This window comes from Aotus nancymaae, unplaced genomic scaffold (assembly GCF_030222135.1).
Source record: "Aotus nancymaae isolate 86718 unplaced genomic scaffold, 86718_ANA_hifiasm-v0.15.2.pri h1tg000046l, whole genome shotgun sequence".
NCBI classification, from domain to species: domain Eukaryota; kingdom Metazoa; phylum Chordata; class Mammalia; order Primates; family Aotidae; genus Aotus; species Aotus nancymaae.
In genome coordinates, this window is record NW_026988460.1 from 14,137,442 (window position 1) to 14,158,268 (window position 20,827).

Here is a 20,827-nt window from a genome sequence, read left to right on the forward strand (position 1 = left end):
GACTAACACGGTGAAACCCCATCTCTACTAAAAACACAAAATTAGCCTGGGGTGATGGCAGATGCTTGTAATCTCAGCTAATCAGGAGGCTGAGGCAGGAGAATCACTTGAACCTGGGAGGCAGAGGTTGCAGTGAGCCAAGATGGCACCATTGCACTCCAGCCTGGGCAACAAGAGTGAAACTAAAAAATTGATTCTTCAGGACTTTCAAATTAAATTTGTGTTTATGAGCCCCATTAAAAAGTGGCCAAAGAATATTAATAGACACTTTCTGAAAGAAGACATACATGTGGCCAAAAAGCATATGAGAAAAGCTCAATATCGCTGATCATTACAGAAATGCAAATCAGAACTACAATGAGATACCATCTCACACCCAGTCAGAATGGCAGTTATTAAAAAGTAAAAAAAATAACAGGCTGGTGAGGTTGTGGAGAAAAGGGAATGCTTATACACTGTTGGTGGGAGTGTAAATTAGTTGAACTATTGTGGAAAGCAATATGGCAATTCCTCAGAGAGCTAAAAGCAGAACTGCCATTCAACCCAGCAATCCCATTACTGGGTATATACTCAGAGGATTATAAATCATTCTACCATAAAGACACATGCACGTGAATGTTCATCGCAGCACTGTTCACACTAACAAAAACATATTTATATTCACAATAGCAAGGTCAACCTAAATCCCATCAATGACAGATTGGATAAAGACATGTGGTACATACACGCTATAGATAACTGTGCAGCCATAAAAAGGAACAAGATCATGTCTTTCGTGGGAACATGGATGGAGATGGAGGTGGAGGCTATTATCCTCATCAAACTAATGCAGAAACAGAAAACCAAATACCACATGTTCTCATTTTTAAGTGGGAGCTAAATGATGAGAATTTATGAATACAGAGACGGAAATAATAGATACTGTGGTCTACCCGAGGGTGGAGGATGGGAGAAGGGAGAGGAGCAGAAAAGGGATAACTATTGGGAACTGGGCTTAATTCCTGGGTGATGAAATAATCTGTACAACAAACCCCCAGGACATGAGTTTACCTATGTAACAAACCATCACCTGTACCCCTGAACCTAAAATAAAAGTTAAAATGAAACAAAACAGAACTTTGTGTTTATGGAGCTGTGTTTTAAACGTCTATCCTCCAAGCAAGGAATATGCCAAATACAGCATATTTCCTCTTTTGAGTGTGTAATGGTCTACTGTTAAATTATCTGATTTAATTTTTCAGGTGAGAGCTACGAGTAGGCAGAATTCTGAGATGGCCTCCAAGTTCACTTGAGTATTACTAGAACACAGCCATGTTGCTGTGCACAGTGGCTCAGGCCTGTAATCCCAACAGTTTGGGAGGCTGAGGTGGGCAGATCACTTGAGGTCAGGAGTTTGAGACCAGCCTGGCCAACATGGCAAAACGCTGTCTCCACTAAAAATACAAATATTAACCAGGTGTGGTGGCCCGCACACCTGTCGTCCCAGCTACTTACTTGGAGACTGAGGCAGGAGAATTGCTTGAACCTGGAAGGCGGAGGTTGTAGTGAGCTGAGGTCGTGCCACTGTACTCCAGCCTGGGCAACAGAGCGAGACTCCATCTCAAAAAATAAAAATAAAAATAATTTTAAAAAAGAACACAGCTATGTTTATTTGCTTATGTATTATCAGTGGCTGCTTTTGTGCTACAACACAGAGTAGTTGAGAGGAGAAACTGGATGACCTTAAAGACCCACAATCTGTACTATCCATCCCTTTGTAGGAAGTTTGCCAACCTCTGGCTTAAACCATTTTGAGTTGGGTCTCTTAGGGTGCTCATATATGCTGTATAATCCCGCCTCCCTTGACTGTAGGCAGAACCTGTGAATATAATCCATCTCACTCGTTTGATTAGATTATGTTATATGAGACGCTCTTAGCAATTCTCTAAGCCATTCTCCAGCTGGGCTTAAAGAAATGGGGTGTCTCATGGTGAGGGATGTGTGGTTGGCACAGAACTGTGAGTGGCTTCTAGGAGCCAAGAATGACCCTCAGCTGACAGCCAGCAAGAAAACAGGAACCTCTGTCCCATAGCTGCAAGGAAGTGGATTCTGCCAACAACTACATAGGCTTGAAAGAGGACTCCACGCCCCAGAAGAAAAGCCTGGCCACACCTTGACTGCAGCCTTGTGAGATCCTGTGTGGAGACCTCAAGCCTTGCTTAGACTCCCGAGCCACAGAAACTGGGAGGTAGTTTATATGCTGTTTTAAGCTGGGAACTATGTGGCAATTTGTTACGTAGCAATAGGAAACTAATGCAGATCACGATGTGGGTTGCCTGCCTAAAAACAACCACTCACACACACCTCACCTGCCTTCTCAGCCTTAGGAAGTGAATCAAGTCTTTTAGGAGGCATCTAAAAAAGCTTTCCCTGATGGGCCAGGTGGCTCACGCCTGTAATCCCAGCACTTTAAGGCTGGACGCGGGCAGATCACCTGAGGACAGGAGTTTGAGACCAGCCTGGCCAACATGGTGAAACCCCCTCTCTATTAAAAATACAAAAATTAGCTGGGTATGGTGGCAGGAGCCTGTAATCCCAGCTACTTACTTGGCGGCTGAGGCAGGAGAATTGCTTGAACCCAGCAGAGAGGTTGTAGTGAGCCAAGATCATGCCACTGCATTCTAGCCTGGGTGACAGAATGAGACTGTCTCAAAAAAAAACATTAAAGAAAGGAAGGAAGGAAGGAAGAAAAGAAGGAAAAAAGAAAGGAAGGAGGAAGGAAGGAAGGAGGAAGGAAGGAAGAAAGGAAGGAAGGAAGGAAGGAGGAAGGAAGAAAGGAAGGAAGGAAGGAAGGTTGGTTGGTTTCCATGCTTCTAAAAAGGGGACACAAGAAAGAGACATTTGTGGCCTGTGGACACTCTCGCATGAAGACATGATGTGTGAAGGGCTGTGGTCACCTTATGACCGGGATGGGTCAAGACTAAGGACACAGCCTGCACAAAGCTGAGCAAGCAAATGGAAAGAATTGAGGTCCTGGATTGGGATGCAAAGCTGCTGAATCAGGTAACCCTGAAGCTTACATTCCCTGGAACTTCTTGTTACTTGTATGATAATAAACTCACTGATTGTTTAAATTAGAGGTCAGCAAACTACAAAGCGAGCTTCCCACCTGTTTTTGCAGGTCAACTTTGATTGGAACCCTGGCATGTTCATTTGTTTACACGTTGTTTATGTATGTTGCACTTTCATGCAACAATATGGAGTAGTTAAGGCAAGAGGTCACACGGCCTGCAGAAACGACAATCTTTACTCTTTATTCCTTTAAAGGAAAAGTTTTCCAACCCCTTAAATCATTTTGAGTTGGGTCTCCTGTTATTTGCATGTTAAAAACATTCACACAATATTGATCACTTTCTTTCTGATGAAAAGTGATAACACTAAACTATAATGATAATAATGACTCTTTTAGTCCATTTGGGCTGCTACAGTAAAATGCCATAAATGTGTGGCTTATAAACAGAATTTAATTTTCTTGCTCTGCTGGAGGTTGGGATGTCCAAGATCAAGGTGCTGGAGGATTCTGTCTCTCACGAGAATCCATTTACTTGTTCATAGATGGCCGTCTTTTCACTGTGTCCTCACATGGCAAAAGGGGTGAACCAGCTCCCTTGGCCTCTTTCATAAGGGCATGAATCCCATTCATAAGAGCTTCACTTCATGATCTAATCATCGCCAAACACCTCAATTCCTAATATCATCACCTTGGGGGTTAGGATTTCAACATATGAATTTGGTGAGTGGGGGGACGCAAACATTCACACCATAGCAATGACTACGCTTGTCTTTTAGTAAAACTTTATTGGAGCATACCATACATATATAAAAGTTTGAAAAATCACTATTGCACAGCTCAGTGAATTTTCACAGACTGAATATGCTTGTGTACCATCACCAAGCCCCAGAAACCCTTTATACCCACTTCAGTCACTATATCCCCCCGCTAAAGACAACCATTGTTCAGACTTCTATGAGAATGATCTCCACTGACTAATTTTGTCTGTTTATGAACTTCGTACAAATGGATTCATAAATGTGTATCCTTCTGCGTTTGGCTTCTGTTGCTCAGCATTCTGTTTGTGAAATTCATATCTGTTGGGTGTAGCAGTGGTTCATTTATTCTCACTGTTATGTTCCATGGTATGAATATATCATGATTTACTTATCCATTCTACGGTTGATGGATGTTTGAGTTGCTTCCAGTTTTTGACTATTATGAATAGCACTGGTGTGAACAATCTAATGTTTTGTGCACATATACACAACTTCCTGTTGGAGTGAAAATGTGGGTCATTCATACATGATTTTTAAGTGAATCTGAAAGTGATTCAATGTCCAAAGGTATATAGTTTAACTGAATAGAAATTTGGACTCGTTCCCTCTTGACTTAAAAATTAAGTAGGGGCTGAGCGTGGTAGCTCACACATGTAATCCCGGCATTTTGGGAGGCCAAGGTGGGTGGATCACCTAAGGTCAGGAATTCAAGACCAGACTGCCCAACACAGTGAAACCCTGTCTCTACTAAAAATACAAAAAATTAACTGGGCTTGGTGGCCCAAGCCTGTAGTCCCAGCTACTTAGGAGGCTGAGGCAGGAGAATCGCTTAAACCTGGAGATGGAGGTTGCAGTGAGCAGAGATCAAGCCACTGCACTCCAGCCTGAGCAACAGAGTGAGACTCTGTCTCAAAAAAAAAAAAAAAAAAAAAAAAAAATCAAGGTAAGGCCAGGCATGGTGGCTCATGCTTGTAATCCCAACACTTTGGGAGACCGAGGCTGAGGTCAGGAGTTCAAGACCAGCTTGCCCAACATAGCAAAACACTGTCTCTACTGAAAATACAAAAATTAGCTGGGTGTGGTGGTGGGCGCCTGTAATCCCAGATACTCAGGAGGCTAAAAGACAGGAGAATTGCTTGAACTCTGGAGGCAGAGTTTGCAATGAGCCGAGATCGTGCCACTGCACTCCAGACTGGGCAACAGAGCAAGGCTCTGTCTCAAAAAAAAAAAAAAAAAAAAAAAAAAAAAAAGGAAAAAAAAAAAAGACAGAAAATCAAGGTTAATTTAGCAGAGTATTGGGCTCAAAAAATCACACAAAATCAGGTGGCAAATGAATTAACTGAAGAATAGAAACAATTAAAAACAACTGATTACCCAGAGCCTAAACCATTGCTATAAGGAAGTTTCAAGCTGCCTGCTTAGAGACTGGTTTTTTAAGCAGCTGAATTCAAATCAGTATTTCTTTTGGAACACTGGGAAGGCTCAGATGGATTTGAAATGTTGCTGAGTCATAGAGGCACATTTTCTGGGACACACTTCTTACACTGAGGAAAAAGTGATGAAAAGTTATAGATGGATAGGGTGGCAGGGAGCCTCGGTGACTTAGAGTTCCAAAAAACAAGGAAAGCAGAATTGATATAGTGAAGTTCCAATGCTTTCCTACTTAGCCACCCAATTGCACGGAAAAGCCACAGAAAAATCAAGATTTCATTAGCAGGCACTTTCTCCTACTCCAGCCACCTCTGACTGCTACATTCTGACTGCCTCATTCCCCTCTTCACACAGGCACCACACTCTCAGGGCCTAAAGACAGTTTATCCACCTTTTCTTAACAACCAGTCCACAAGAATTGCATGGATAGCAAATCTTCTTCAACAGACAGGGAATTGTAGGTGATCCAAGAACAGATCTGCAGAGGGGAATAAGGATGCTGCTTATTACGCATGTGCATTTGATTGGCATTCTTTTTCCACTCATCAGCTGTTATCAAACCAGTAGAGAAGATTCAATCTGATAATTTTCAAGATGAGTCATCAGTAGCCACAGAGTTCTAGGGTCAAACTCAGGGCTTTGTGGCTTAAGCTGTTGTCCTCCCAGTAAGCTAGCATATTCAACTATTTTGGCCTGTCTTTCCTCTCTGGACAACTGTAAGGTAAAAAATTCTTTAAGAAAGAAAAGGAGAGAAACAGAGAGAGAGAGAGAGAAGGTAAAAATGGCAAGTGTTGTCAGCAGGATCCTAAGAAATATTTTACCATTCACACTTTCCAGAGCAGAGCAGAACTTGCCTTCTAGCCCGATTGTCTGCTCCAGGTGCGGTGTGGGTACATCCAGGGTTGGGTCTTCAACTTTCTCGAGAGACTTTAGTGTCTTCTTCCGCCACCATCGGCCGATGGCAGAGGTCACACAAAGACCATTGACTATGAGGCAGCCCTTCTGTCTGCAGACCCTGTCGCAGTCCCTCTCTAGGACAGATTAGGAAAATCTACAGATTTTATAACGGAATAATACCCAGGAGAATTGAGCAGAATATTCCAAGCATCTAAAACGCAGATAGAACAGATATGTGAAACCACATTCTCTAAGGTGGTGCTGAATATTCTCTTCCGTCCTTAACAACAGAAAAGATGCCCTGACTTTAATTTAGAAAATCCTGACAGAGATTTTGACTGGTAGATTATGGGTACCTTTAAGTCATCTGTAGGCTCTGCATCATTCATCCACAATCATTTCTGTTTTACAAAGCTCTTGACTCTTAGAAACCGTAAGTAGTCTCCTATTTTAATTGTGATAACCTCATTTCCCCGCCGGACGATTGAAAAATAACCCTCCCCACCTTGTCTGTTTCCAGGAGCACTTATCTTGAAAGGTTTTTGCAGGCATTAGGACACTCCTATGAGGTGGCTAAGTCCTGTGATTCCCATTTTATGGCTGAGGAAAGTGAGATAGTGAGCCGTTGAGTGCTTGCCGAAGGTCAGGCACTGAGTCAGGGGCAAATTCAGAGGTGGCACTCGGTGTCCCTGGCAGCCTCACCAAGTTCAGCTGCCTTGCCTCTGAAATAAAATAGGACTTTCAAGAATTCTGATGAAATAGATTGAACCCAGCAGTGCTTTATGTGTTAATGGTGACTTGGTAACTGCATAGATTAAAGTTGTTCATTGACTTAGAATCAAGAGCTACTCATCTCCTAGGTGCTCAACCTAAGAGAGACGATTTTCCTCATTTTTCACTGAGTATCATAAAACCCTTCTGTGTAACCATATGCGACTATGGTTCTTTCTAACACCAAAGTAAAAGTGCAAACTGTGTTGTCCTTTCGGGCTCTAAGTGCAGGAATCTCTCCTCTCCCTCTGGACACACCCCTCATAATGGTCTCCAGCCTACAACCCTCACCTCACTTTCCGGCCTTGGAATCCACCCTTAGCCTCCCTGGGTGCTTCGGAAATGGAACCACTCACTGGTTCCAGGACACAGAGCTGACCTCCTCCCCATCTCACTCACCCTTACTCTTCAAAATGTCTTTTTATCTTCAAGGTTCATCGAAGGAACACCTGCAAAGAAGCCACTCCCTATTTCCCCACCAAGCCCCGTCTCTCTTCCTTTGAAGCCCTTATCTGGCGCCATCTTCTTTTGCCTTTTGCTTACTAGGCACAGTGCCCCTTAGATGCAGATTGTAAATTGCTTAGGGGCAGGGATGGTTTTACTCACCTTTGCATAGTCTGAGATGGCACACAGACTGTGCACAGCAGGAGAGCTGCTTATTACAGGAGTGGGCAAACTTACTTTTGCAAAGGATCCGCTAGGAAATACTTGAAGCTTTGCCAGCCACAAATGGTCTCTGCCGATTCTTCTTCCTTTTCTACAACCCTTTATAAAAAAAAAAAAAAAAATCATTCTTAATTCCCAGGTCAGCTGCGGCCTGGATCCCTCATATTGTGAAAAATCAATTAAATCAATTGCAGCACATAGCCCAAATACATTTTGGGGCTCATATACATTTTTGTACTTAAAAAAAAAATCTCTGAAATTACGTACTATGGTATCTGTATTTATTTTGTTCAAAACTCCAATCAGTTAAAACATGGATGAAATCCAGCATTTATGTAGGTGAAAGTAGGAACTTGCAAAATCCATGCACATGTCTTTGTGCATCATTAAAGGGCCAAATTCCTTCAGCTTTACAAAGATTCTTCCATGGCTGACGAGGTCTCATGGCTTTTTAGGTAGTGGGATGACAAAACTAGCCCTGCCACACTGATGGGATCGTTTTCTTAAGGTGTTGCAAAATGTTTCATTTGTCTCATCAATGACTGCTGTGAAACAGGGTCTTGGACAAGTTAATACTTAATTTTATTTTATTATTTGAGACAGGGTCTTGCTCTGTCACCCAGGCCAGAGTGCAGTGGCACCATCATGGCTCACTGCAGCTCGACCTTCTGGGCTCAAGGGATCTTCCCATCTCTCAGCTGGGACTGCAGGAGTACATGCCACCACTCCTGGCTAAGTTTTCTATTTTTTGTAGACAGGGTTTCATCATGATGCCCAGGCTGATCTCGAACTCCTAGGCTCAAGGGATCCTCCTGCCTTGGCCTCTCAAAGTGGTGGGATTACAGGCATGAGCCACCATGCCTGGCCACAAGTTAACATTTTTAATGCCTAAAACTCTAGAAAGAAGGACAAAGTAATGGTCCCTTTAAAGTCTCACTGACCTGGGTTACCATCGGTGCCCACACAATGCCATCCACACCCCCTCCCTAACTCCAGGAATATGCAAAGCAATGAGCATTAAATGTTTAGTCATTTCCTGCATCACGACATCATAGCCTTCCCCCTATTGACTTAACTAACTGAGTTACAGTTCAAACCACTGGTTTCCATATCAGAAGCTGCTTGGTCTAACATCTTTTCAGCCAAAGCACCATGGGAGCTTTTCAGAAAACCTCAGGTTAATACTCCAACTTGTCTTCCTGAGAAGATCCAGTTGTGAATAATATTGTTGATTCACTGATCGTTTGCCAGCATGTGCAATTTGTAAAACTTTGGCAGGGAACATTGTATTAAAGATGTTACATTGGAAAGCCTCTGAACTGCCATGAAATGTAATTGTGTGTTGGAGGGCACGTCATGTCATTAGGAGGCTGAGCTTACTCTGACTGCACAGTGCACATACACTACAATGGGTAGCTGCTCCGTTTATATGAAAGTCAGATCGACAGAATAATAATCCAAGCCACGAAGACAGCTATAATTACAGCATGTTGACTTCTTCCCCTTGTTAGAGAAGCTAAAATGTTTCAAATAGAAAGCTCCATTAGCTAGGTGACCAATTAAGGAAGCAGAAAACAGCAAGAAAGAAGATATAAAATTATCTTGTTAAAATTCTCTTCAAAAATAGAGATATTTAACACATAACAAGAATATATAGTCTAAGGCAGTAGAGAATTTTATTTAAAAATAACCTTGTCCCATAAAAGTAAAGCTGATCTATGATAAACTGTTAACATATCTGTATCCCATTTAGAGACAACGGGCCAGGCTGGGCAACATAGTGAGACCCTGTCTACAACAAATTAAAAATAAAAAAGAAGCCAGATGTGGTGGCATGGGCTTGTGGTCCCAGCTACTTGGAAGTCTGAGATGGGAGGCTCTCTTGAGGCTGCAGTGAGCTACGATCGGGCCACTGCACTCCAGCCTGGGTGACAGAGTGAGACCCTGTCTTAAAAACAGAGAGGGAGAATGGCCTTTTATGCTAGAAATAGCTATAATTCTTTTTTTTTAAATCATGTGATATTTACTTATATTTTACATTTAGAAGATGCTATTTCCTAAATCTAAAATGGCTTTTGAAAATGGAAAAAGCAACGAACTGAAATTATATGGAATTAATTATATCAATACTTTCTAAAACTCCAATAGCCCTGGTGAATCACTATGTACTATACTATTGTTTTTTACTATATGGTTATTTCACGTTTTGGAAGTAAGTGAGAAGTAGCAATAGAAAATAGACTGTCTGCTTTGATTTTGAATCCTTTGCCTGGATGTATCTGGATTCAAGGTCTATTAGGCTGAATCATATGAAATTGCTGCTTATTTAGTTAAAATGACATCAAACATTGGCAATTTCACAAGTGGTTCAGTGTTTCTTCTGTTATCCCTGTGATAAAGTCTTTGGTCCTTGTCAATTGGCCATGGGTAAATAGGACGATTATAGGATAAAAGCTTTATTCTCGGATAATAGGGTAATAGACAATAATAATAAATAACAGATAGACAATAGGTAATAAGAGATAATTGATATACAGATATTAGCTAGGTAATAGGTGGGTAGATAATAACAGGTGATAGAATTTCTGCTCCAAGATTGTATGTCTACAGAAGAGTTTTCCCTTCCTTCCAATCTTTTGGAAACAACAGAAGACAGTTTCTCACTATGTTGCCCATGCTGTTCTCAAACTTCTGGGCTCAAGCAGTTCTCCTACCTTAGCCTCCTGAGTAGCTGGTACTATAAGTGTGCACCCCCGCACCCACCAGCCAGCAAGCATTCTTCTAACCTGCCTCAAGGAAGAGGTTTCAATGCCCTTCATTTCACTCCTTTATGTGCTGATCATCACCATAATAGTAGTTACCATTTCCAGTGATCTCTTAGTATCCATGGGGATTGGTTCCAGGACCTCCTCATGGATACCGAAATCCGAGATGCTAAAGTTCCTTTTATAAAATGGCATAGTATATGCGTCCTCCCATAAAGTATATGCATCCTCCCATATACTTTAAATCATCTCTAAATTATAAGTAATCTTATAATACCTAATACAATGTAAATAGGGTTATATTTCATTGTTTTTTATTTTTATTTGTTTGAATATTTTCTGCTCGAGGTTGGTTGAGTCCTTGGATGCAGACCTGGGGATATGGAGGGCTGACTTTCCAGTACTTACTAAGTTACTGGGCATATAATAAAGTCTTTACATTTATCATTTCCTCGTCAACTCCGTGAGATAAGTATTAGTATTATAATCTCTGTTTTACAGATGAAACTTTTGAGAGAGCAAGACAGCTAAAAACCCTATTTTTCATTCTACAGTGTATTTGATTAAATGGGGGGAAGACAGGAGAGATGGAGAAAAATTTTGGCCAGCCAACCTTTGGATCCTTAAATCAAATGCAGCCTTGATGTCAGAATCTGGAAATGTCTATTGAAGTGGTTTGGTGGCAAATTGTACTTCTGATCCTTGAATTTGAGCTTTAAAATCTACCTTTGGGTGTGACAACATGATCCCAGGACCTAATTAACCTCTTAGTATGTCATTACCTTTATCTGTAAAATAATAAATTATAAAATAATTTATAATTATAATTTTAAAATAAATATATATATTTATAATTTATATAATATATTTATAATATATAATTATAATTTATAAACTAAATTATCTACTTCATATCGAGTCATTGAGACTTCCACTGATATTTTACATCTTCAGATGAAGACATACAAAATAATATAACCTATTCCAAAACTGGAAGGAATTACTCTTTGGTTTTTGTGCTTTCATAATAATTGCTGTTTCTCATTTGTAAGTTTGTGGCAACAGATGGACAAGAAAAAAATTAGGACCCATAGAAAATATTTTGATAGATATCAGTTTCATAGATTTATAGTTCCTTTTCCTAAGCTATACTGTGCAGCAAAAATAATACAAATCTTTTGACTAGGAGATACATTTTTAAAGGCATATAGACTGTTAGTAATTTATATCCCCTGTACAGCTTATATTTTCTATATCACAAAGAATAGGAAAGAAAAACAGACAGAATTATCATCATTCTCCAAAAAGAGCATATGGTTATGGGAACCTTGCCTTAAAGCCTAAGCAGCCACATGAAAATGACTTAGCTTCCTGAAGATTGCCCAGGAGTCAACAGCACAACTAGACAATATTGTTTTAATTCTTCACGTTGCAGAATTATCTAAAGAAAAGAAAGCTGATTTTTAAAATGATAGCTGAAGATATCTTTGAAGACAGTTGAATCTGGGTTGGCAAGGCAAAAAGTCAAACAGCACATCAAAACAAGAGAAGAAAACTGTGACTAAAATAAAAGTGAGATATGTTAGTCTGTGTAAATGAATTAAAAATTTTTCTTTGAAAAGTTCTCACCAGTTGTGAGACAGACCAAATAATTTAACACAAGCAATCTGTAGAGTTTGAATTAAGGTCCTGTTTTTAAAACATTATTAGTAAGCAGATGGTGACTACAAAAATGATCACAGAGTAATGATTATACACACTGCCGAATCAAGCTGCCTGACTGGTCCTGCCCATTCTTTGACTATTTCATATAAGACAAGCTCACCACCCGTGCATACCTATTGTCCTGGCATTGCACAATTTCTTCTTTCAACAAGGACAGAAGTTGTTTATATGACACAGCTGTCAAAGAGGAACACCTGAAGAGGGAAGAAAGTCTAGGTGAGGACTGGGTGTAGTGGCTCACACCTGTAATCCCAGCACTTTGGGATATCGAGGCAGGAGAATTGCTTGTGCCCAGGAGTTCAAGACCAGCCTGGGCAACACAGTGGGACCTCATCTCTACAAAAACTAAAAAAATTATCCAGGTGTGGTGGTGCCCACCTGTAGTCCCAGCTACTCCCAACACTGAGGTAAGTAGGATGGCTTGAGCTCAGGAGGTGGAGGCTGCAGTGAACTGAGATCTAGCTGTGGCACTCCAGGCTGGGTGACAGAGCAAGACCTTGCTTAAAAAAAAAAAAGAAAAAAAAAAGTCTAGGTGGGAACACAAGCTAAGGACCCAGTCCTCAAACTCCAGTACCTCTTGGATCATCCACATATACAACCTGACTCATTCACGGAAGCACTTTTCATGAAAACATTATATTACAATGATTTAAACACCCTTCTCCAAATTAGTTAATTTGCTTTTCTTCAGATTAGCTAGTTTAAAGAGAACATAATTGATTAGTGAAAAAAACAACTAGACTAATAAGTGAACTCTGGGAATAGGTTTCTGGGTACCCAAGAAGCACTAACTCATACAAAGAAGTCGGAACAATGACTCCAGCTGGAAAAAAGAACAGAATCAGAACAAGCAGTTGCCTAGGGTGATACATTACCAAGGCAGCAGACTCTGCAAGTGGTTTCTGTAGAGCAAATGCAGCCTCTGAATTTAGATATTACCCACTTTGCTTGGGGTAGGTGAATCTGTAGATGAATTACTAAGCCCAGAAGTTAAGCAGCCACTCTCCTGGGCTCACTGGATGGATGAAAGATGGATGTTTTAAAAGTGAATATTCAGAGTTCAGGGTGCAAATGAAGCCTTTCACTATACGGCTGCATATACGTCACTGGCTATAAGCCAAGCTTGCTTTCCACGCCTTCTCTCTAGCCCAGCATAGGCTGCTGACTATAAGCCATACGGCAATCACTAGGTGGCAATGACTTGTTTTTGCACTGGCTGTGAGGAAGCTTAGTCTTTTTTTCTCCACCACTGCTTGCAAGCAAATTGGGCTATTGGGTATATATATATAGGTATACACACACACAGACACACACACACATTCAAATATGCATATACATATATATATCTAGCAAACCATCACATCTTCTTTTATTTATTTATTTATTTTTTTGAGACAGGGTCTTGCTCTGTCTGCCAGGCTGGAGTGCAGTGATGTGACTATAGGTCACCGCAGTTGTGGCCTCATGGGCTCAAGCCAACCTCCCACTTCAGTCTCTTGAGTAGCTGGGACTCTATGTGCACGTTACCATGCCCAGCTAATTTTAATGTTTTGTTTGTTCTAGAGACAAGGTCTCACTATGTTGCCCAGGCTGGTTTCAAACTCCTCAAGTAATTCCCACGCCTCAGCCTCCCAGCATGCTAGGATTATAGGCGTGATCCACTGTACCCAGCCCATATTTTTATCCATATTTTTTCCTTCCTCAAACTCATTTCAGTTTATTTTATTCTTAAGCAGAGCCTAAATTTGAATAAACTGCTTCAAATCCCTCTGTGGAAAGCCACAAACAGACAAATACATAAAGTATAGAAAGAATGTTAATATGATAGACTGTGAGATCTCAGAGTCCTTTTTAGTGAAGCAGAGATGTCACTTGTTTAAACTGTTAACCCTGGAGACTCTACGTGTGAATAAATCCCTCAAGCATTCAAGTTGCAGGGCTCTCAAATTCAGGGTAAAAGAGAACTTACAAAAGTTCCAAAGAACAGGATAACTTATTGAATGGCTGTAATATTAATGCAAGTTCACAAGGAATAGTTGCATTTCCTTTGTTGAAATTTGTTTTTGTTCTTTGAGAATGCTTTCTTTCATTAGTCAGGAAGCAGAATAGCACTGGAAACTGTTTTTGAAATGGACGTCATTGGGGTAGATGACTGTTCACACTGCTCTCTCTTGACCCTGTGTATAATGTTTTATTACATTTGGAACATCATTAAAAAAGAGAAAGTAGAATCCAGCATTCACATATAGCTTTGTAAGGCAGCTATTGAATAGATCTAGCAAATCTGGTGGCTGTTTTGAATGTAGTTATGAATCTCTGTCCTGGAGGTTGTCACTCCTCATTCTTAGGAAGGGGTAGTTCCACCTGTCACTAAGAGACTGGGCAACCTAAGGAAATCACCCGGTAGCTTTGGGCTCCCTGGTCTTCAAACTGATGGGCTTGAAGTTAGATCATAGGGCTGTAGAATTCGCCTACTGCTTTCATAATCATTAGCTCTTTTGATCTTAACGGCAACCCTGAAGGGAGGCAGGGCATTTGTTATTTAATAGACAAGGAAATGGAGTCTCAGAGATAAAACAACGTGTTTAAGATCTTAGAGCAATTAAAATAGAACACCTGAGACAGAATCCAGTTCTTGGAGATCTGTTTTATTGCTGTTTTAGCACTGTGGTTCAGTTGGAATTTCCTACCTTACTTAATATGTAGAAGAAGAGAGAAAAACAGTGCCAGTGTTGCGGTGGACTTCAGGGGGAATGTGCTATTGGTGTGACTCCGTATGGATTGACTTTTGATCCTGTAAAGAATGTACGGAGTCTAACGTTAGCAAGAGCCAGCTAATTAGCAGCCACAGCCAGGTCACAGGTTTGGGGTGAGCATGGGTTGAACCAGCCCTGCCTTGCTTTCGGTGGGGCGCTTAGCAACAGTGCTACCCCAGGTGGTTCCACACTGTAGCATATGCTCAACCTTTTAGTAAAGGCCATGGTCTTATTTAAAAACAAGACATCCAAAATTTCTATTATGAGCCTCCAAAATCCCCGTTAAATAAAAATGCAGTATTTTCCTCACTCTTCTTCCTATGCTGACATTTAGAAATACCATTTTCCTATTTCATTTTATGTCTTCAGAGAGAAAACTATGTAATGCAGCAGAAAGAACCCCATTTGGAATTCAAGAAAGCCGGGTCCTCAGCCTTGCTCGACTTAGCTGTGTGATTTTCAGCAAGTTACTTAACCTCTCAGAACCTATTTCTGTACAGGAAATCTAGGGGTTTTCCTATCTAAGCTTTGAGATCTTGTCTACCTCTCAAATTCTATGATTCATTTCCAACTTAGGTTTCTCTTATTCAGTGGTTGCTATTTGTTTTGTTAGATATTCATTTTTGTGGGCCTAGTTTAACTTCCAATTTATAATATTTTTATTATTTGCATTCTATTACTCCTAGGTACAGGATCTCATCCCTGCTAGACCCTGCTTTGTTTTTCTGGGTAATCTTTATATTATGTTTCATCTTCTGACCAGCATTGCAGGTACCAGTGTGCTTATCACTTGAAGCTATTAGGATGAGAAAAGCCAATTTGAACCCCCTTAACAAGAAAAAAGATCACTGACTCATATAATTAAGAGTCACAGAGTAGTGCAGGTTCAAGCAAAGTTGGATCAGAGTTCTTAATCTATTTCTCTGTGATTTTGTTGACTCTACTGATTTGTGTTTATGACATTTATCCCAAGATAAACAGCAAGAGGATGCAATGGTTCAGGGCCTCCTATCCTGAATAGGGACTATAAGAAGAATACTCTACTGTGTATTCCGTATTTTTGGAAACAGGAAACTTTCCTTGGAACCCTCAGAAAACTCCTGTTTGTATCTCCTTGGCCTAAATGGAATCAATATCATTCTTGAACCAGCCACTGTGGACTAATGAATGCCATGCCAGGCTTGGCCCTCGGTATCTGAACCAATCATTGGCAGGGATTAGGGCTACCTTGACAGGTTTACACCAATCAAAGCTACCCACGGAACTGAAGTCCAACCCCTCAACTACAGAGTGGCTTCATCATGGTGGAGGAGAGGATGTTGGAGAGGCAACCTTATTCCATTATATCTTGCCCATCAGCTCTAAGAACATGGGGGCCAAGATTGCATTCTCAGATCCTCTGGGTGCCAGGCACCCGGCTAATGTTTGTTAAATTGAATGGAATGGAATGGAACTTCAGGTAGTGGTGAAGACATAAAACCAAAACAGAAAATAACACGCAGTTCTCTCTACCTCTTCCTCTCAACTCTATTCTTGCCATGGCTGCTGTTCATGCTCCCTAACTTTTCCCACTATTTATATGTTACCCCTCTTATTTTTAGCCATAAGTTTTACTTAGTCTGAAGATAACCAAATATTTCCTGAATAATAAGTCTCTGAATATGCATATTCTCTAAATATGAATATAAGCCTATTTGCAAATCTAGCACTTACATTTAGAGTGTTGTTGGCAGGACTCTGAAAATCAACTTTTTTTTTAATGGAAAAATGTACTACAGCAGAAGGATTTGTTTTCAACAAAGCAGAACCAACTTTTTTGATTTCAATGATTTTTTGATACTTCCATATATATTTATATGCTCTTAAATATTAAATAAATAAATAAATATTAAGTCAGACCTTCCTGATTAGAGAATCATCTGCCACTAAAAACTGAACTTAGGACTTACAGGTCTCCCTCATTAAAGAGAAGGAATTGGAGGAGGACTGGGACTCCTGGATTTATTCAGTCCCTCTCTCTCCCATTCTAGCTCCCAAGGTGGTCCCATTCCCTGAGAAAGTACACAAGGACCTGGGGCCTGGCAGTAGGTGATACTCAAAAGCAACAAGAAATAGGAAGCCCTCTATATGGGTTTAGTAGCGTCTCTCTTCCAAAACAAGACCACAGCAACCGGCTGATCGGGGCTGCCCCTCAGGAAATGCTGGGCCAGGGCCACCCAACTCAACAACATGATCAGTCCTTTAGGAGCTTTTACTGAGCACACCATCTGCGTCAAGTTCAGTGTTCTATGATATAGTCCCTGCCTTTGAGGAGAGGCATTCAAGGAAACGGGCAATTACAATCTAGCAGTGAAGTCACTGGAAGAAGTAAACCCAGAGTGCTCTCAAGGCAGAGAAGAAGGGCCTGCAGGAGGGCTGCTCCATGGCCTAATTCCAAGAGGGGTCAGCATTCACTCAAAACGCAACGCCAGTGATGTCCCCCTGTAGCTGTGCAATGTGGCAGCCCTGACCCCTGCCTTAGCATGGTCAAAGAAGGCTTCCCAGAAGAAGTGATATCCAGGCAGAGGTTTAAAGGAAGGAAGGGGAGAGCATCTGGACACTCTATACCAGGTTTGGGAGGGGGCGTGCACGTTTACAGTGTAAGGACCCAGCCCTTAAAGAGAAATATGGACAGCACATCCTCAGGTGAGTGCATGGAAAAGGAGCACTCCTTCTCCTATTGCAGGGTGAGATGAAGGATGTGATTATTCTCAGATATATATGAGCCTTGCATCTTTATGGATACTAGCCGATACTTTATCAACAGTTGTCTTCCTGAATTCTTGCATATCTGCTAATATTGGACAGTTTAAGGAGAGAGCAGAATCCAAACTCAGGGCATGTTTTGGGGTGTCTTAAGACAGATTAACACTGTGAACAAAACAGGAATAATTAATGATATTAAATAGTTCATCCTTCCCTGCTTTTATAGAGTTTCACCGAGCTTGTGTTTGGCAGCCTGAACTGTAAGATTATAAAAGAAATGAATTAGTAAATATCAAAATAATTCTGTTTGCCACATGTGAATGTTAAGAAATTCAGTATCATTAATCCAAGAACCTAACTCAGCACAGGTTTTAATAGAAGCAGGTGCATCTAAGCAAAATCAAATAAATGGACCAATGTTCAGTATACAGTAATGGATGTCTTGAATAACCTGAGCTGACAGATATGAAACAAGATTATAAAAACACTGGCATCTTAAAAACATGCTATTTACATCATTTCTTGAAGCCAAACACTGTAATGCTGTTAACACTATTAGAAAATCTGGAATCAGATTAAACTTGATCACTGGTTATTATCATTTTTGTGACATAAGTCACAGTTCTACTTAAATGTCTCTGAGTTTTGAAAATGAAATTACCAGAATGATTCCATAGTTCATAATTTATCTTTTCAATTTACACTTGAAAAGATAAATTATGAACTATGGAATCATTCTCTGAACTGTCTGTGAGATAACTCTTGATAGTTCCAGAAGCATCCCTAAAGAAATGACTATTTTTATGGGATAAATTTTATTCCTGGATGAATGCCTCCTCTGGTGTTTATTAGAACTTCCATGGCACTGGACGAACTAAGTATTTCAGGATGATACTGTCAGAGCTATGTCCTTTGAGCTCCTAGCAGTTCATTTCGATTTTCATTTGTTTGTCTTTATAACACTGTGAATCTGAGGAAGAAAATCGAAGTCCCCATTCTTACTCTACCACTATAGAAGTTGAATGTTCTCTATAATGACCTTTCATTCCAAATGGTGTGCCTAAGCAAGTGGAAGAGTTTTGTCACTGGCCCTACGACATCTGGTTATAAACCACAGTCATCTTTAGAATGAACACAAGTTCCTTATTTAGCACCAGTTACTTTACCTTTTGCACAAAGAAACTGTTTTAAAACCTTAATCTTGGGCCGGGCGCGGTGGCTCACGCCTGTAATCCCAGCACTTTGGGAGGCCGAGGCGGGTGGATCACGAGGTCAAGAGATCAAGACCATCCTGGTCAACATGGTGAAACCCCGTCTCTACTAAAAATACAAAAAATTAGCTGGGCATGGTGGCGCGTGCCTGTAATCCCAGCTACTCAGGAGGCTAAGGCAGGAGAATTGCCTGAACCCAGGAGGCGGAGGTTGCGCTGAGCCGAGATAGCACCATTGCACTCCAGCCTGGGTAACAAGAGCGAAACTCCATCTCAAAAAAAAACAAAAACAAAAAAACAAAAAAAACCCTTAATCTTGGGCTGGGCGTGGTGGCTCATGTCTGTAATCTCAGCACTTTGGGAGGCTGAGGCATGTGGATCACCTGAGGTCAGGAGTTCAAGACCAGCCTACCCAACATAGTGAAACCCTGTGTCTACTAAAAATACAAAAAATTAGCCAGGCGTGGTGGCGTGTGCCTGTAGTTCCAGCTACCTGGGAGGCCAAGGCAGGAGAATCACTTGAACCTGGGAGGTGGAGGTTGCAGTGAGCTGAGACTGTGCCACTGCACTCCAGCCTGGGCTACATAGTGAGACTCAGTCTCAAAAAAAAAAAATTTATAAAGAAAAGAGGTATAATTGGCTTTCCATTCTGCAGGCTGTACAGGCTTCTGCTTCTGGGGAGTCCTCGGGAAACTTACAATCATGGCAGAAGGCAAAGGGGAAGCAGGCACATATTTACATGGCCAGCAGGAGAGGGAGAGCGAAGGAGGAAGGTGCCACACACTTTTAAACAACCAGATCCCTTGAAAACTCTATCAAGAGACAGCATTAGGAAGATGGTGCTAAACCATTAGAAACCACCCCATGAGCAAATCATGTCCCCCCAGGTCCTATCTCCAACACTGGGAATTAAAAATCAACATGAGATTTGGGTGGGGACGCAGAGCCAAACCAAAGGCTTATGTCAGAACGTCACCCTTGAAAAGGGTCATGGTTTGAAAAATTCATGCTGGCACTATGACAGTTGTGAGATAAGTATCGATGATTCCAGAAGCATCCCTAAAGAAATGAGTAGCTATGCCATGACTTAAGTTAGACTGACAGCATTTCATAAATGGAAGGAACCACAGAAATCATCAGAGCAAAAGTGAAGAAATTCTTCAAAGGAACAAAAGTGTACTGTTAGAATAGATGAAGCAATTCTTATAAAACCACTAGATTCATATAGCTTTCTGAAGCCATGCATCTGAACCAAACGAAAGTATTTTTGCATCTGTGTTTTTGAAGTATAACATGTATTAAGAGCTCCACAGTCTAAGATTATAGCAAAAGCTAGAAATGAATGGAAATTTTTAGCCCATCAGTCTTCATCTTAGGCATCTATATTCCTCAGAAGCCTTTTCTACTTAACTGGGTCCCTTTATAGCTTTCTCTGATTGATATCTTTCTGATATCCACATAGGAAGTGTGAGCAATTATTGAGATTTTTACTCAAAAGTCTGAATATAATTTTTGTGTATTGTAGATGTGACCATATGTATGCTGAAACAGCTAAGAGATTTAAATTCAGTTAGAGAATAATGAGTACTATTCTGTCTTTTTGGTATCAAGAGTTGTAATCTATTGAAAGAATGAATTAGAATTCACTTACACGTGCCTGTGAGTGCACACACGTGCACATGTACATATGCACAAAAAAACCTACCAGAGACACAATCGCAGCAAAGTATCCCATGAATAGTTCAGAAAATCTGTCTGGCTTGATATAGAATTTGCAAGGAAGAAAAAAATAGGCCTTTTCAACTTGGCCATTGTCTTTGTCCATTCCTGCTGCTATGACAAAATATCTCAAACTGGGTAATTTATAAAGAAACAGACATTCATTTCATACTGTCTGGAGGCAGGAATTCTAAGATGAAGACACCAGAAGTTTCAATGTCTAGTGAAGGCTCACTCTCTGCTTCATATGTGGCACCTTGCTGCTGTGTCCTCATTTGGTGGAAGGGCAAAAAAGGGCTAAATAGGCTCCTTAAGCTTTTTTTTTTTTTTT

At 40.8% G+C, this 20,827-nt stretch overlaps 1 long non-coding RNA gene across 2 annotated transcripts in view; it reads right to left on the minus strand.

Annotated features, from left to right (window-relative positions):
• Positions 1-5,095: 5,095 nt before the first annotated feature.
• The window catches only part of LOC135268872 (uncharacterized), a 76,789-nt gene continuing 61,057 nt past the window's right edge, over positions 5,096-20,827 (minus strand). Inside the window, exons 4-5 of one of the 2 annotated variants that reach the window (XR_010337224.1) lie at positions 6,096-7,674; positions 5,096-5,972 (exon numbers count right to left, since the gene is read on the minus strand). This is a non-coding gene — a long non-coding RNA (uncharacterized LOC135268872). Of the gene's footprint in view, positions 7,675-20,827 lie in introns of both variants that reach the window. The other variant, XR_010337223.1, reaches the window with a different exon arrangement.